The sequence below is a fragment of the Piliocolobus tephrosceles genome, chromosome 2, assembly GCF_002776525.5.
Source record: "Piliocolobus tephrosceles isolate RC106 chromosome 2, ASM277652v3, whole genome shotgun sequence".
Classification (NCBI taxonomy): Eukaryota; Metazoa; Chordata; class Mammalia; order Primates; family Cercopithecidae; genus Piliocolobus; species Piliocolobus tephrosceles.
The window spans coordinates 33,391,336-33,409,182 of NC_045435.1; positions in this window are offsets into that span (position 1 = coordinate 33,391,336).

Sequence of the window (17,847 nt, forward strand, 5' to 3'; positions counted from 1 at the left end):
TTACCTATGGCTCTAGCAAAAATTCCTTTTCCATTTTTCCATAGGTTCTGCAGTTATTTTAAACTTTGGTAAAAATAAGTGTATCTAGCACCCTGTTGCCGAAAACATCTCAGATGGGCTAATGGAGTTTTATTAAGGAGGAAATAAACAAAGTCACATATAAAGTACACTTACAAATAAAAGCATAAGCACATTCATTTCTTTTGTTTATTTTTGCTCTATTTACTCAGTTTTATATAAAAGGATAATAGAGACAGCATTATACAGCAGAGACAAGTATAACCTAACCCCATATATTTTCTTGTTTTTTAAAAAATTATATTTTAAGTTCTGGGATACATGTGCAGAACGTGCAGGTTTGTTACATAGGTATACATGTGGCGTGTTGGTTTGCTGTTCCCATCAACCCGTCACCTAGGTTTAAACCCCGCATGCATTAGGTATTTGTACTAATACTCTCCTTCCCCTTGCTCCCCACCCCCCAACAGGACCCAGTGTGTGATGTTCCCCTCCCTGTGTCCATGTGTTCTCGTTTTTCAACTCCCACTTATGAGAGAATGCAGTGTTTGGTTTTCCGTTCTTGTGTCTAACCCCATATATTTTCATGGGGTTTGGCGGGGTTTTATTTATTCACAGAAACAGATAATAGATGTAAGTCAAAAACTATGGAATTGTCTAACTGTGAGTCTGTATCCTAGCCCACTTGATACTTCTTGTAAGAAGTACCCTTCTTCATAAGAGCCCTGATCACCCTAGAACATGCAAAAATGATCTCTTTTTTTTTTTTTTTTTTTTTTTGTATTTTTCCATGATAGCCTAAATAGAGGGCCATTTAGTAAGGGAAGTCGTAGTGCTGAAGGTGCTAATGGTATACATGGCCACAGACTTCATATTGTTATATAAGGTTTCCCCAGTTTGAGTTATCATACTAACATTTTCTGTATAAAATGGGGGAGTGAAAGTTCTGACATTCATTGATAACTATCAAAGGGGACTAAGACAGTCTGTGTTGTCGGCATGTTTTGTGGCCTAATCACTTCTAATTTTGCTTTTAAAAATTGCATCTACTGTTTCTTTGATATTTAGAATCCTCTGACCTAAGTTTTCCCACCTATCAATTTAGACAGCATGCTACATACTCTGGATTCTCTGAAATAGTTCATGATCTCAGTTCTCAAAATCGTATGTAATATGGTTTGGCTATATCCCCACCCAAATTTCATCTTGAAATGTAGTTATTATTATCCCCACATGTTGTGGGGTGGGAGGACCAGGTGGGAGGTAATTGAATCATGGGGACAGTTGCCTCCACGCTGTTACCGTGATAGTGAGTGACTTCTCATAAGATCTGATGGTTTTATAAGGGGCTCTTTCCCCACCTTCATTCTGCACTTTTTCCTGTCACCATGTGAAGGAGGATGTGTTTGCTTCCTCTTCTGACATGATTATAAGTTTCCTGAGGCCTCCCAGCCATGCTAAACTGTGACGCATTTAAACCTCTTTCTTTTATAAATTACCCAATCTTGGGTATGTCTTTATTAGCAGCGTGAGAAGTACAGAATGGATTAAATAAGCAACAATAAGACAAACACCAGGTGCACAGAAATGACTTCGGTCCTTAACCAACACAAGAAATGAGTATTCTCTATTGGTCTCTGCGTTTCCCATTTATTTCTCCTTTTTCTGCCCTTGAAATGTTTCTTACACATGTCATGTTGAAAATGTCAAAGTATAGCCATTTAGGGTAAGTATGGACCTCAGACAAGGAGCTCTGAGGAATGTGATCCTGGTTCTGGTTTATACAAAAGACTTGGAAGCCCTTATATTTGCAGTAGGCCACTGAGGCATGGATCTCCTCATCCTGAATCCCTAGCCTCTTTCAGTGACTTGTACATGGTTCTGACTGGCCAGCACTATATTAGTGAACCTCTGAAGAATGGAGCTCAAGACAATTGATGTACAGGAGTAGGCACAACACTGAAAATTATCTACCACTTTTCTGGGACTCATAAAACTATCCATTTATTCATCTTAGAAAATGAAGTATTATTTAACAAATAGCTGTGATGGGCCACTTCTGTCCTAGACACATGGGATATATACTTTATTATCATTACTTTTTAGTGTTTATTAGGTGCCAGGCACTGTTTTGTGTCCTTCATATTTAATAAATACTAAATAAAATATAATACTCATGCCAAAGGAATAATTATTTCTCTCTTTATCCTGCCCACGAATTTTCCCATCCAGGGACTTTGAGATCAAGAAAATAGCTGGGTTTTCTCATTATTCAAGTTGGAAAAAAACAGAATTTATCTGGGCTCTCTAACCCTGCAGTCACTCTTATCACTGGTTGGTCTATTTTGTGCACGGTAATGTGTCACTTAACAAATGGGGTAGGAGAAATATGTCTTTAGAAGATTTCATCATTGTGCGAACATCAGAGTGTACTTATACAAACCTAGACAGTGTAGTCTACTCCACACCTAGGCTGTATGGTATAGCCTATGGCTCCTAGGCTACAAACCTGCACAGCATGTGACTGTACTGAACACAGTAGGCAATTGTATTAGGGAACACATTAGGCAATTAACACAGTGGTAAATGTTTGTGAATCTAAACATATTTAAACATAGAAAATATATGGTAACAATACGGTATTCTAATCTTATGGGACCACCATCATACATGTGGTCTAGTCTTTACTAAAGCATCATTATGTGATACGTGACTGTATTTATTTCCTTTTATCAAGTTTTAAACTTTGCTAAGCAGGCTATGTGGAAGCATCAAGGCAAATACAGCACCATGGCAAAATCCTGAGATACCTAGAAGTTTGCGTTTTATTAGTCACAGCTCACAGGCCACCTACATGGGGCCATTAGGAGTTGAATATAACAAACCAGAATGACACATCACATACACGGCTGGAGGCAGATCTTTCCAAGAATACTTTTTTGCTGTCCTAAAAAAGAAAACTGAATGAAGAAGAAAATAATACTGTCCTGATTATTTATTTTGCAAAAATATGTGTTAACAGGGATATTAACATATAACTCAAAAACCAGTCAAATGCAAAGTGGTTCAGAAAGGGGTTGCTCTGGTCTTTATCACCCTTTTTGCCACAGAGCATATCTTTTCTGAAAATTCAAGTTTAAAAAAAATGAAAAACCACAACAAAACAAGAGATGAGGATCTGTGAATAGGGCACGAAGCTGGTGAGATGTGAACAGGAAATGTTGAACAACTCAGCAGGACGATTATCTATTTGTTTATTAAGTTTTCCAGTATAGTAAATTGATCTGAAAATAACAGAACGTTTATGAAGCATGAAGCGTTTCCTAAGCTTTCAATTAAAGTTAAATAAAATGAAATGTAGGATGTGTGTACATTGTGGGAAATCTCATTATGGCACTGGTCACCACAGTCAGGCATGGCTTCATTACCCTGTGCTGCTCCTTAGTTCAGTATGTACCAGCTCAGATCACGCATCAAGTGTAAGTAATACAGCTCTTTGGGAACATGGGGTTGTAACACATCACTGTGATCTTTTAAGACAAAGGGCACCATTGTGGTCTCCACTTTGGATAGGAATAAAATGAAGTACATCAACTGATTTTCCATAGGACCTATTGCAAACATCAGGAATAGGACACAAAGCTCAGAAAACAATGTTAATACTCTAAATAATTTGCTAACTCTGTGCTTGTATTTCTGTAGTTTTTTTTTTTTTTTTTTTTCTTGCCTGGAGCTTGAATTCAGAGAGGTTAGAAGAGAAAAGAACAGACCATTAAATGAGGAAGAAAGGGCACAGCAAGTGAGAGAATGGAACAGACCATTGATGCTTATTCTGATAGCTCAAAGCCAGGAAGCATTGAGCAGAGCATGATGGGGTGTGGGAGAGGGAGCTGGCATGGGAGCCACATCCCTTCTCTTAAGATCCAGACAAAGGGAAAGCCACACAGTCTGTTAAACTCTGAGGTCCAAGAACAGTTAAATAAATGAGTCCAAATTAAAGTAGCCTGCAAGCCATCAAGAAAGACCAACAACAGCAGCCAAAACCAGCCTCATGATGACTTTCTGTTCTTAGTTGTAAAGAATTTGTGTGTACGTTTTAATTAGTAAAATCTCAGTGAGATATAAAACAGGACTACTCAATTTTGGTGCCTGTGCATTAGCATCTGTTTTAAGAATGCGTCTACTTGTCCCAGTTCTTTGAAAACATGAACTGCGTTGGAATCATTTGTAGGCCAAATTCCTCTTAAACTTGGAGAAATACCAATTGTGGACAGTTTTCTCCGCTCTCTGAAAGGTCACTGGAGCCCTACACCAATGGAAAAAAATTACATATGAATAACGCATATTTATAATCTGAAATGGCTCCAAAAGAAAGACAGGGCCAGGTACAGAATAAAGCCTCATGTTTCCCATTTTTTTCCAGTATTTCCTAGTGTTAGGGAAAGATTTCCCCTATCATCTAAGGAAGGCATTAGCTTAAGAGTGGAATTTTTAAAACAATAAACACTTTACCCACCAGGTGAAAACAGAACTCTTCTTCCTGAACTTCACTCTGCTCAACTTGCCTGTGTACCACATTGGAACAGTGCTGAATTAGAAGTCAATTAATAGTGAAGGCCTGTATTTCAGTTTTACCTCAGCCAGTGAGTCATTTTGTGACCTTGGGCAAGTCATTCAGCTTGGATTAGGACTTGGTGATTTACAAGGATCCTCCAGTTTCTAGAAGACCATGTTTTAGAAGAAAGCAGCTCTAGTATGTGATCTGCATTCTACTACTTAGCAGTAATTGAACTAGGCAAGTGGCTCAGTCACTCTCTGCCTCAATTTCCTCAACTGAAAAAGTATATAACCCTCATGGAGTTTGTGAAGATAAAATGAGATAAGGTTTCTGAAGCGCTTAAAAGGGCACCTGGTGTTTAATAAGCACACAATGGCTTTGTGCTCTTAGTTACAATGATGCTTCATCATCTCCAATAGTAGTAATTTCCTTTGTGCCTAGTGGGTGTCTTTAGCCAGCCACTTTACTAACAGACTGATTGGATAAGTAATGATTTGGAACAATCAGCACTGGAGGCAGGTTTGGGAAGGAGAGTCTGGCTGATTGCTGTTGTGTTATTTTTCTTTCTTTTATGACCTATAACCAGTACTTACTGGAGCAATATATATTCACAAATTGTAGTCCCAGAGAGTTGGAAGGAAAGTTGCTATTGAAAGGCTTTTCACAATGTCTTGATTGGCATTTTGTGGTTACTACACAGAAATCAACTGTTGGAGAAGGATTGATTTACCTAGTATAGTTGGTTTTGCTGTCTCCAAACTATACCAGGTTATACTACGGATAGATCCAATAAAATTAATAAATATGTAAATAGATGAAAAGGTAAAATGTTTTAAAGTGCTTAAGGTTTAGTCAGGTATACAAAATGCATTCACAATTGAAATAATGATGTTTTACTAAAAATTAGGTATCTTTACTTGTGATGTTATTGAGTTTATCACATTCTAATTACATTGGCTTATATATGAGCCAATATGATATTATTGAGCCAATCATATATTTGAGGAAATATTCCAGGTAGGGAAGTTTCAGTGAAGTATGAATTTTGTCATGGAGTCTTCTTGCTTACTATGGATTGTGTGAAAGTACTTAAATAAAGCTTAGAATTTGTATAGTAGATAGAGGGGATGTAGAATTATAAAAGAATAGAAATGAATTTTTAAAAAAGTTAGAGGCAGGGTTTGCAGCACCTAGAGAGGGTGCTATGGAGATGGTCTTTATTGGGTAACAAGTAGGAAGGCATAACATCTGTTAGGTAAGGAGGAACTCATGAGTTGCACATTTCATAGTTTCTGTTTTAATAAAGAAAGTATTCGGGAGACATTATAGAGTTTTGCACGTGGAAGAAACGTCATGAAATAAGTGAAGTCGTCGATTGAACCATCTGAAATTGCCAATATTTGATCTTTTTGTCTTTAAAAATGGCAATTTCACACGTCTTGATCTAAAATCTTTCAACTGGATGAGAGGGAGGGAGATTAGCTTGGAAGGTACATCTATTATCCAGAGACAAAATTTCATGGGCTTTGATAAAGGTGGATATTTTTCTATAAGGAGGGAAGAGTAAATTTTACTAACATACTTTGACTTTTGTTCAGTTTTCACAACCTCTATTTTTGCTTTATTATTATTTCTTTTCTTTTGTTTGTTTTACTCCTGGGCAAGCAAATTATTTGTTTTCTCACATCTTTTGGGGTCCAATTTTGATGATTCTGATCTTTCTTAGTTGCTTGACCCATAGACCCTGTGCAGAACATTGCAAGGCTCCTTCTTAGAGTAGCAGCAGTGATGAGCTTAGTTTCCTACGTTAGGACTGTTGTGCTGGATTTGACAAATGAACTGAAAAATGCAGGGATAAGTATAGCTATTGAGAACAAACATCCCGTCTCTTTATCAAAGTTCTTCATTGGCTTTGGAAAAGTGCTATAGGCCTAAGGAAACTAAACCTTTTAGGGATATTCCAGGTTTTAAACATATTAGAAAGAGAAAACGTTGGTTCTTATTTAAGAGAGTTTATGAGCCCTCATCCTTGAAATAGTCAAATTGATAAGTGATATAAGGCTGTATGTGTAGTTAATAAAACAGGAATACATAGCCACTCAAATGTTTTAAACTTTCAAAAATGATTTGGTGTTCTGTTTTGGGATTAAGCAACACTGAACTTTGAACCATTTCAACCCACTTCTAATTCTGAAGTCTAGAGATACAATATGTAGCATGGAGGAGTTACGGCATCAGCTGATGAATATCCATTGAAGTGAAACAATTATAAAGTTACACCAAAAAATAACAACATCCATGCTTGCAGAGTTGGGATGACAGAATACTTATGAGGTGTTTGCTTTTTAGTTATATATTGTATTACAGGCTAAAGATTTGGGCTGTTTTACTGAAAGTTATTAATCTAAAAATGTTTTCATGATTAAAAGTAGAGGCAATATTAGGGGGTCCTTGAACATTTAGGATGAGGCTGGAAAACAACACCCCCAGCCCCAGATCTATCTCTCAAGCTGGTAGTAACCAGCAAAATCTGCCGTGATTCCTGTCTTTGCCATCTATTCAGGTTTCATTTTGTTATTCAAGTTTCCCTGTATGTTTAGAGAAGAAATAGGGCAAAAATAAATAGGGTGAGGATAGGACATAGATTAGATACCTAACATGTATCTCTGGCTCCCCTCTTCACACTTTAGAACCATGGTCACAGAAGGTGAGAATCCGAATGAGCTCTTCTCTCCTTTGGCCTAACGGACTTTCTTTCTTCCCATGGAAAATATAGATTTCCTGCATTTGTTCTGGTGAGTAACCTGCTAAACACATAGGTGAAAAACAAGAGCATCTTATTTTGTGGGTGTGCACATATGTTGATGTTTCCTCTTTATCTGCTCATGGTAACAGGTTTCCTCCTCCTCTGTTTTCCCTTTCCCCTTTCCTCCTTCCTCTTAATTTATAGAAAAGAGTAGGGGTGGGAGAAACTTCTTTTTTTTTTTTTTTCCTGATAATATAGGATCATTTATTAGTCAGATCTGTGGGCTTCCTGACCCAAAGTGAGCTCCAAAGCTCTGCCCGACCCTCATGATGTGTTTGGGAGAATATGTGCCAAGCTCTCTTTTCTTGCTGACAAACTAAACTCTGAGTGGTCCTTCAGAGGCTGTGTGAAATGAACTTCAATCAAGACCTGGAGTTTGGGATCATGGGTAGTTGCATTCACGCCTGAAGTGTGAAGAACAATAAAACTATACTTTTCACTTTATATTTCTCAGATACATCTTAGCATCAGACTATTGCTTACTAAATAAGTCGCGTTTATTAGTTTTGTTTCATCCGTATGACTGTAAGCTCCCAGAAGTCAGAGCCCCGCCAGACATTTTGTTGTGTCCTTCATAGCAGGCTGCACAGAGATTAAATAAACATTGACATTTCACAAAAGTGGAACAACAGAAAAAAAGAAAAAAACTATGAAAGATACAAGAAATTGTAGGCCAAGGAGAGTGTGAGACCCAAAAGAGAAAAAAGCAATCTGGGCAAATGTACCAGGAGAGAAGAAAGACCCGACAGAGTCATTGGGGTTGAGGGTCCCTATAGAACACCATTTAGTGTAAGACGTCTTCCTTTAGTTCTTCTTCCTTTTTGTTCCCTATTTATATCCTTGTTGTCCTCCCTTTCTCAGTTTCTCTATATGTAACCCCAAAAGAAAGCATAACCATGGACAGCAGCTCAACAGAACAGCCACACTGCAAGTTAGGTGTCACCTGGACAGGCTAGGCTTGCTAACAGCCAACAGGGATGGTGTGTGAAGTCCTGAGGGAGACTGGAGAGCAGCTGTGCAGTACTCAAAACCCAAACTCAGGTCATGGCCACTGATCCTAGCTAGACTTCTCTCTGTCTTGCGTTATCCATTCTAATATCTTGTCCTTCTCTGAAGCCCCTTGAGGATGGTGAAGAGTGAAGGAATGCATCCTGACTTATTAAAGGCACTCCTAATAAGCTCGTTAATCCCTTTTCTCCCTAACTCCAAGATCCCGTTTTCCTTCCAACACTTAAAAACCATTGTTCATTGGATGGAAACATCCTTCATCCCCTCAACACTTTCCAAAGGGAATCATCCAGCTCAGGTCTATGAAGTATCCCCATGTGTGGCAGTTAGATTTGGTGACAAAAAAAATAAAAAAAATAAAAATAAAAAATAAAAGCTCTGGTCTTTCCTTGTTACAAAGAACAAAAAGTTATGCAGTTCAGGCAATAAATAGTGAGGCTGAGCCAGGGCCATCAGTTCTCAGCAGAGAGGATTCAGACCAATTTGTTTTCCCCTCTCCTTTCCTTTGAATCCCACTTTCTGTCTTTATTCCCCTCTCATCTGAGTGCTATTTGGCCCCTTTATTTTACTGTGTCTTCTCTTTTCTTTGTTTTTTCAAACTCACTCTTGACCATTCTTCTTTCTATTTTATTGCAGTTCCGTTTCTTTCCCTCTTTCTCTGTCTCTCCCTCGTTTACTTCTCCTGAGATTTATGTAGCTTGACTTCATAAGCTCACTGTCACATCAAGGGAAAACAGTAAGGAAGAGCCAGGGCTGGAGGGAGGAGGCTTATCTTACCTTGTAACTGTGTTAACCCATTGCGTGGGGGTGTGATGAGTCTTCTCTATTCTTGAAGAGTGCTCTAATAGCTTCATTACTTCTGCAAGCAGGAAGATGCTGTTTGCTTTTAAAGCAGCAGGGCCTGGCTAAAAGCCTACCATATCCAATAAAAGCCTCAACTGTGCTAGCCCTCTCCTCGCACCCCAGGCTTGGGAGTTGCCTGAAACAGAAGTTAATGGTATTCACTGGAGTAAGACATCTCCAATAGACTTCTTCCAGTCTATTTGGATTGTAGTGCCCTGCCAATGACAAGGAGTGGTGAAGAGATATCAGGATTCCCCTGCCTCACGTAGAGTGCATTCTCATAAAAGAGATTTTGGCTGGAGAAGTTATGTAAGTCAGTGTTTCTATTGTAAGAGTCACATTTACTTTATAGTATTATTTTGAATTCTGCAATAGTTGAGAAGAGAGAAAAGACACATTGCTCTTGCTTTTCTGAAAAAAAGACATATTGACCACTCAGATCCCTCCAAACATGTTAATTCCATTTTCCTTTCTCCTGCTCTCCCTGTGTCTGTCACTGCTGTTCTGTCTGCCCTTTTGGTCTTGCTCCTTCTTTTCCTTCCTTTTCTTTTCCATCCTTCACTTTTTTTTTTCTTTTTTCTCTCTCTCCTAATTCCATCTTAACTCAAGGTTCTGAAATTGTTATTTTATCTAATTGTGAAAGGACTTAAGTGGAAGAGCTAAAATTACTCCAATCCTTAATCCTTTCATGCCAAACCTGTTGTCACACTCTTTATCGGTACAGAAAGGGCCATTTCTTACAGATTTGACTGGGAACATCTGCTCCTCGGGATGCTGCTAGGTGGTTTTCAGTGGCGTGAGGAAAGTCTTACAAAAGATACTGTAAGGAGCAACACTGATAGACCGAAGCAGTTGTGAAAAATCCCTTACTTTCTAGAAAGGTGAGACTGGCTTGGAGTTAGGATGGACAGGGAATTATTGGCAGCAATAAGGGGAAACAATGAAGAGATACGGGGTAGAAGACTGTTAAGAAATAAATTACTCTAGAGAAAGGACCAGGGAAAATGGATGAGGAGGAGAGTGGAGAGAAGAATAGCTGAATCCTACATAAGGGCAGGCCTGGAGTTATCTCCATGAGGTCCTCTGACCGGACACCATGCTTCTTGCCACTTTGAACTGTGTGCAGGGCAGTCGCTCTTCACCAGGCTATCTGGGTATTCACTCTCACACACAATTTCACATAAACAAATCCCCTGTTGCCGTGAATCATGCCACCATTTCGCTTGAGACGTTATTTGAAGTGTTTTTTGTTGACTTGCTTTGCTTAAATCTAGAGGATGACCCATTCTAGTCAGAGTGTATATCTCCCTCAAATTTATTAGCAAGTCCCGCATTTAATCCCTGATTCACGCTTTATTCATGTCCCTGTGGTAATGCTGAGATTGTGCTGATATCAGCTTTCCCTACCAAGGACACATTAATCATGCTCTGGAAAATACACATGCTTAACAAATGCTATGAAAATGAAGTTTCCATCGTATTTCCACAGAACTCTAGGCCTTTACCACCTGACCAAACCTGAAGCCCCAACAGTCTCTATGTCTCCCTCACTCTCTCTCTTTGCAGGGCACAGGTTTCTCCATGAATGCTTTTCTCACAGATCTTTCATCTTCCATCATTATCTCTTTCCCATCCTTAGTATCTTCCCCAGTCTTGTTGACCAGAAGCAAAGGCAGAAAGTGGGAATTGACTCAAGTCTCCCAGAGGGCAGATAGCAATGCCACACTGGATACAGGATAGGAGTGGGAGCCTCACTGAGTCAGTGAGGAGAGTGAGGATATCAGTTCTGGAGCTGGGGGTTTCTCATTAGCATGAGGGGCAGACCAGAGAGGAGGAGAAAAGGAAGCAAAATCTCGTTTTTTTTGTGAGTTTTTTAACTCAGCTCTAGCCAAGGGTGTGGATCCTGAGCATTTCTCTTCCTTTCCACTTATCTTCCTTAATTTTTTATTTTCTGCCTCCATTCTCATTCAGTATTCATTTTACTCAGCAAAAAGGTGAATCTAAACCATAAGACCTAAAGACCCAAATAGGTGCTTTTCATGGTTACTCTGTTTTTTCTCTGAATAAAATATCAGATGATTGTATACTTTGTGGGACCACTTGAATTGTTCTAAGTAAATACACAAAACCAAAATCAATAAAGGTTTAGAATTAATTATGTATTTGGAAGTAAGTGAAGAGAGTTTTACACAGTTGGTTTCCAAAGTGGCAGATATTGAAAACAGAAACAATAACAACAGAAGGATAATTATACATTATGTTTGTGAGGAAGCTAGAAACCAGTGCAAAAGAATATTTTTGCACTAAAAATATTTTAGTTTTTCTTTAGTGCAGAGAAAACAAAGAAATATTCTGTTGCACTACATTTCTTTTGTACTGACTTGATCTCTAGCTCTGTTTGTTTAGACAATGTGATTCTGATGACAAATACAGGAATTTAGAATTGAGATTTTAGTTCAAATCTTGATTCTGCCATTTAGTAAGCAGATTATTTTATATAGGCAGATAAGCACCTCATAGAATTTGCTTTTCCATTTGTAAAATAAAGATGGTCATAGCATACTTACAGGGATGGTATTATAGTAATTTCAGAATTATTTCTTAATTATGACAATTTAAGAATTATTTATTATGGTCTCTTGTATTTCCTACTAATATATTTACAATGGAATATCAGCTAACTGAGATATATATTGAATGACTCTATGAATATTTTGTACTAACTTGTAACTGGAGAAGCTACTTTTTTCCTTTTTTCTCCATATACGGTTTTGCTTTTTGATTTTATCATTGCTATTGGAAGTCTTCTTACATCCAAAATAATTGATTTCAGGCCTTTGTACCAAAAATTTAAAAAAGATTTTTTTTTTTTTAAATGTCAAGAGCTTATTCTGAGATGCTTCCTTCTGGAAACTTCCTTAATAATTTTTCTCCTGTAATTTTTCTTTAATGAAAATTGACTCAACCAATAAGAAATTTCATTTGCTCTCAAGATCTGCCTCAGCTCACTTCTATCCTCTGTTCCTTGTTGCATTGTTGCTCAATGTTACACTTAGAACCAATAAATCAGGCATGGTTCATGCCTCAAACACTGACAAAATCTGAGATACATAAAGAAAATTTAGATTTTCTTTGTTGAAATGAGGGCTTGCAAATTGCCAGATCCCAGTAGAGCACATTTCCTAGTCACTTTCCAGAGAACAGGAGAAAACTCTGGGACAGTTTCTCAGGTCTTCACAGATGTTACACTACTGTATAGACTGGGATATTTGAGAACATTACTAAATAATTGCTATATTACTGTTTATCATTCTGTAACATTAAATAAATTCCCTATTCCTTTTTGAGAGAGAAATGGTTTGGGTCACCACTTTCCTTTTGAATATTCAACAAAGCCAGTCCACATAGTCTGGCTAGGGTTTCATTTTATGGCAACAATAAACTAGGAGAGAAGCTTCATAAGTTGCTTTTTATTCACAAACTGTAAAAAGCTGGGTCAGTATCTGATCCTATTAATGAGATTGAAACCAAGTTAGCCCTCAATTACTGTGCATGTATAACACTCATTAGCCAATGTTACTCTGTTCTATTAAGATATGTTAAAACAATCAGATCTGCAAGGGTAAAATAAAACTCTAGGAGTTTAGGGAACCCGTCTCACTTGAAATATATCAAGCAATATTTACTATTCTCAGACAAAAAGGAGAGAAAACAATAAAACCTGAGATAGGTTATGGAGGGCCTTGCCAAGAGATACTTTCAAAGCTTCAGCTAAACAGAAGCATGACAAAAAAGCTCAGGAGAATGTTTAAAGGCAAGAGTCAGAAAAGTGGAAACTTTTCTAAAAATGGTACTAACTTGGTTTTCTACTTGAAAGGGAGTAAGCAGAGAATAAAATGAAAGAACAATTAGTGAGAGAGGAAGGAGAAGAAAACAAGAGAAGGGGGAAGAGGAGGAGAAAGGTAAGGAGTTAAGTGAAAAGAGCGGAAAGGGGAGGAGGGGAAATTTAGTGTGGGATGGAATCACCAGAAGAGAATTGGAGCCATGTGGCTCAGCAATCCAGCCTTCCACTCCGATCCTTGTTTAGGCTCTTCAGGTCTTAGAGTAGATCCCTCTCCTACTGTTTGCACCATACTCTACCTCCTAGAGTTAGAGAAGTGATCAAATGTCAAAAATGTCTTTAAAAAACATATTTTTTAAAAAAATCAAATTAAGATTTCCAAGTAGCAAGATTCTTCAGGATCTTTCTGTTATTCATCCTTGGAATGAAGTAGAACTTTCACAGATTATCCCAAATTTATTTTTTTTAACTTTTATTTTAAGTTCAAGGGTACAGGTGCAGGTTTGTTACACAGGTAAACTTGTGTTGTGGAGGTGTGGTGTGCAGATTATTTCATCACCGAGATATTAAGCCTAGTGCCAGTAAGTTATTTTCCTGGATCCTCTCCCTCCTCTTACCTTCCACCCTCTGATAGGCCCCAGTGTGTATTGTTCCCTTCTTTGTGTCCATGTGTTCTCATTGTGTAGCTCTCACTTAGAAGTGAGAACATGTGGTATTTGGTTTTCCGATCCTGCGTTGATCATCCCAAATTCTTATTCCAAAAACATAACACTTAGGATGATTTTGTGTTTAAAAAATTGCAGGTCACGCATTGGGGCAAATTTCTGTGGCACTTGTTTTTTTCTATCACTATTTATTTTTGGTCAAATAAGTTTTGTAAACTGTTGTGAGTTGCTGATTAACAGTATGCTTTAAATTTTGACTGCTAATAAAACAACTAGATTTATTATTATTGATAGAAAGTTAAAATCAAAATAAAATAAAAAGAAAACCAGCATGAAGACCCACTTATGGAAGAAATGTGCTGCAAGATAATATTAAGACTTTACTCTGAGTCAGTCATGAAGGCAGGAATGAAGGAAGAAGATTAGGGGAGGCTTGATGTTGCAGCTGTGTGGCTGGCTTTCTTTCACACTTGCAGAAATTTCCTATTTAATTGACAAGAAAAGATGCAAAGTAAAGTACATATTGGGGTAGGAAAGGAGGTATCATAATGCCTTTAACATTTATCGTTCTCAAAGGTCTTAATCTGATCCTGACCACACAATCGGTATAAAGTAAAGCCAAATATTACCCTTTCAAAACCTATGAAGAGAATTTACAGTTTCATCATATATATCATAGGCCCCCATTATAGTGCTGGTTTAGTCAGAATAATGTCATCCACATTACAATAACAAAGACACACCATGTATCAAGATGCATGTGTGGAATATAATGTGACCTGCCTGAAAACTAAAACCTTGATACAGCAAAGTAGTTTGTGAATTTCAAGTAGATTCACCATTCATAGTCTAAATTGTTCTTTCAAATACAGTGATATTAGAAAATTGTTAGTTTATTTCTTTTCTAAGAATAGAGATAATGCTAATCTGATGCTCTGCTATCATTGTGTGGAGTTAAGAACATTGGCCCATTTCCGAATGCCTTTTCTCACACAAGTTTTAATAGTCAGCCATTAAAGAGAAACATACCTGCAAGTCAACTCTTCAATTCAATGTATTTAGGATCAATAGGCATCTGTCCTTCCACATAGCAAATCAATAACAAGTTTTTATATATGCTCTCTCAATTAACAAGATATACTTACACAACTTTTATTTATTTATTTATTTTTAAGACAGAGATTTGCTCTTGTTGCCCAAGCTAGAGTGCAAGGGCGCGATCTTGGCTCTCTGCAACCTCTGCCTCCTGGGTTCAAGCGATTCTCTTGTCTCCACCTTGTGAAGTAGCTGGGATTACAGACGCCCACCACCACACCTAGCTAATTTTTTTGTATTTTTAGTTGAGACTGGGTTTCAAGGATAAAATTAATTCTCTTTGGAAGCAATCATGGAAAAGAAAAAAATGCTTATATGCAAAAGACACTTATACTTTCTTCCTGCCTACTCTGTATTTCTTAAGACTGAAGTTTAGCCAGTTAACTAAAGTTACCACTGAATCATCTTTCAAAAATTGAAGACTTGAGGTTGTTAAAACTGCCTTTACTTTGAACTTCACAAGCTCCCTGTTGAATTTTGGAAGGGCAAGAGCATAGTTATTGAAGGCACTTGGAGAGTTTCTGCTAATTAAGACCTGTTCACTTGAACCAAGCACATGACTACACGTCTTATAAGAATAAATGGTCTTCCTGATCCTACCTGTCTTTCTATGCATTAGTTAAGGTAAGTAGATGATGTTTGATTGGCAACTTATTCTGGGACTATTTTATGCTCCACAAAGAAAAGACACTAAAAATAGAGAAGATAAAATATTTAAATTATTTTGCTTGCTACAGTCTTTTCAGCTCCTTTTTTTCATGTAGAAATATATAATAGTTTTCAGATATATAAAAGTTTTGAATTGATGACCTCATTTTTTCATAAATATTTTTAATAGATTCCTAAATCAACTACTGTTTAAATAATTATATGCCACATTTTTTAAATAATAGGTTTATACATAATGTTTTCATATAATTTGAATATTTATTCACTAAAAACTTTAATTTTTATTAAATGCAGCAGACACTTGAACAATATACATATACATAAGTGCTTTGACATCTACCACTGAGTTACTGAAATATCCATTTCAAAACCTGCCTTACCACAATCAATCAAGTCTTTCAACATTGCATAGAGAAAATAAATATCTCGAATTGTCTCCTCAAGTGCTCTTAAAGCTAAGAAACTTAGGATTAGTGTCAAAGAATGAAACAATATATTAAAAATCTGAAAACTGCATTACAGAAGAGTAATCTTTTCATTCAGATAACAAATCATATCAATGCGTATGCACTATAGTTTAGCACAGACACACACACGCACATGCACACACGTCCCCCATAGTTCATCCAGAGGACATATCAAAACTATAGTAAAGCACCCGAAAGACCCTGAAGACATGTTTGGGGAACACATTGTACATGATAGCTCATTTCCTATCGGCAGATGAACTTCTATGCTTGGGGCAAGTGAGTAAGTGATGAGGGTGCAGCAGGTCAAGAGAGACCAGGGATAAAGGGAGCAGTCAGCAGCTTTTAGTGCTCTCGCAGCCTCAAACTCATGAAACCCTGTTGGTGGACAGAGGAGAGTGACCTGGAGCTTGGATACAAATGACAACATTTTCAATAAAGCTACTAAGTTGTAATATCTGGTCTTCAAATCTATGCTTGCATAATGCAAGAGTAACAACAGATCTCTAGGATGCTTTCTCTACTGACACATTTCAAGGCTGAGACTCAGAAGATAAATGACAACCCTGAAGGAAATTACTTGAGAGAATTCTAAGAGGCTGAAGGGAAGCTATCAACACTCTGATGACAATGGTGCTCTGAATAAGAGAGAGGATGCCTTTGTTTTTACACCTCAATCTTTTCCTGACTATGGTTAGTAAACGTGTAAGGTTGTTTTTTTCCTGATAAGAGGCTTTTTTCATTTTGCCTGCACTAAAAGCAAGATACCTTGTGTCTGACCTTTATCCCATTTAATTGACTGCCTCCTCCACATATCCAAAGTTGAATTCATGATCTTGCTTCCCTAATTTGGATCTTCCCAAATATTCTTTCTTACACGGAAAGGAAGCTCCACCCACAAAGTTCAAGCTAGAAATCTGGGAATTGACCTTATAACTTCTCTTTTCCCAACATCCCATAACCAGCTTATTATAAAATCTGGCCAATTTTACTTTTTTATTTTTTATTTTTTATTTTTTGAGACAGGTCTTGCTATGTTGCCCACGCTGCTCTCAAACATCTTGACTCAAGCAGTCGTCTCACCTCGGCTTCCCAAAGCGCTGGGATTACAGGCATGAAACACCATGCCCGGCTAATTTTTTTTGATACACAACATCAAGCGTGCTGTTGCTGAGAGGTAAGAGTTAATGTATCCAAAATAGATTCCCCAGGGTCTTCTGAAAAGCTCCCTGAAAGTGGGCTAAGGCCTTGAGTTTAAAGGCCTAAAGTTAAGGTACTCCTTCCTGACCAACTACCATCACAAGGCTTGATTTTCAGGCCCTTGTCCTTCCAAAAGAGGGGCCTGTGCTTCCCCAGACATGAATGTTTTAAAGTGGAGAATTCTACTACTACTTACTTGAGACATCATATATTTGTGAACCTCAGTGCCAAATGACAGGAGAGGTTGATCCTACCTATCACCACAAAATACTGACTAGGACTGAGGCCCAGTTTCTGCCTCATAATATTACTGTTGTTTTCCTGCTCCTGCTTACACACTGCTCCCCTAATCATGCAGCTTCCAAGCCCCGCAGATCAAAGGTAGGGGCTTCTCCTGAAGTCTGGTATCTGGCCTAGCTAAATCTCTGTTGGCTGTTCTAGAATACAAATGCACCTGCTCATGATATTGTCTCCATTAGTTAAACTTGGGGTTAAACTTTAACCTTAAAAATGCTGTTCCAGCAGGTTTGGTGTCCTTGTTCACACTGCAGCTAGCAGCTTAAAACTCTTTAGTGGCACCACGTCACTCTTAAGATATGCACCAAGATACTTACCATGGCCTGCAAGGCCCACCATGACCTGGCTCTGACCTCTTGTTGCAGGCTCACTTTGCACCA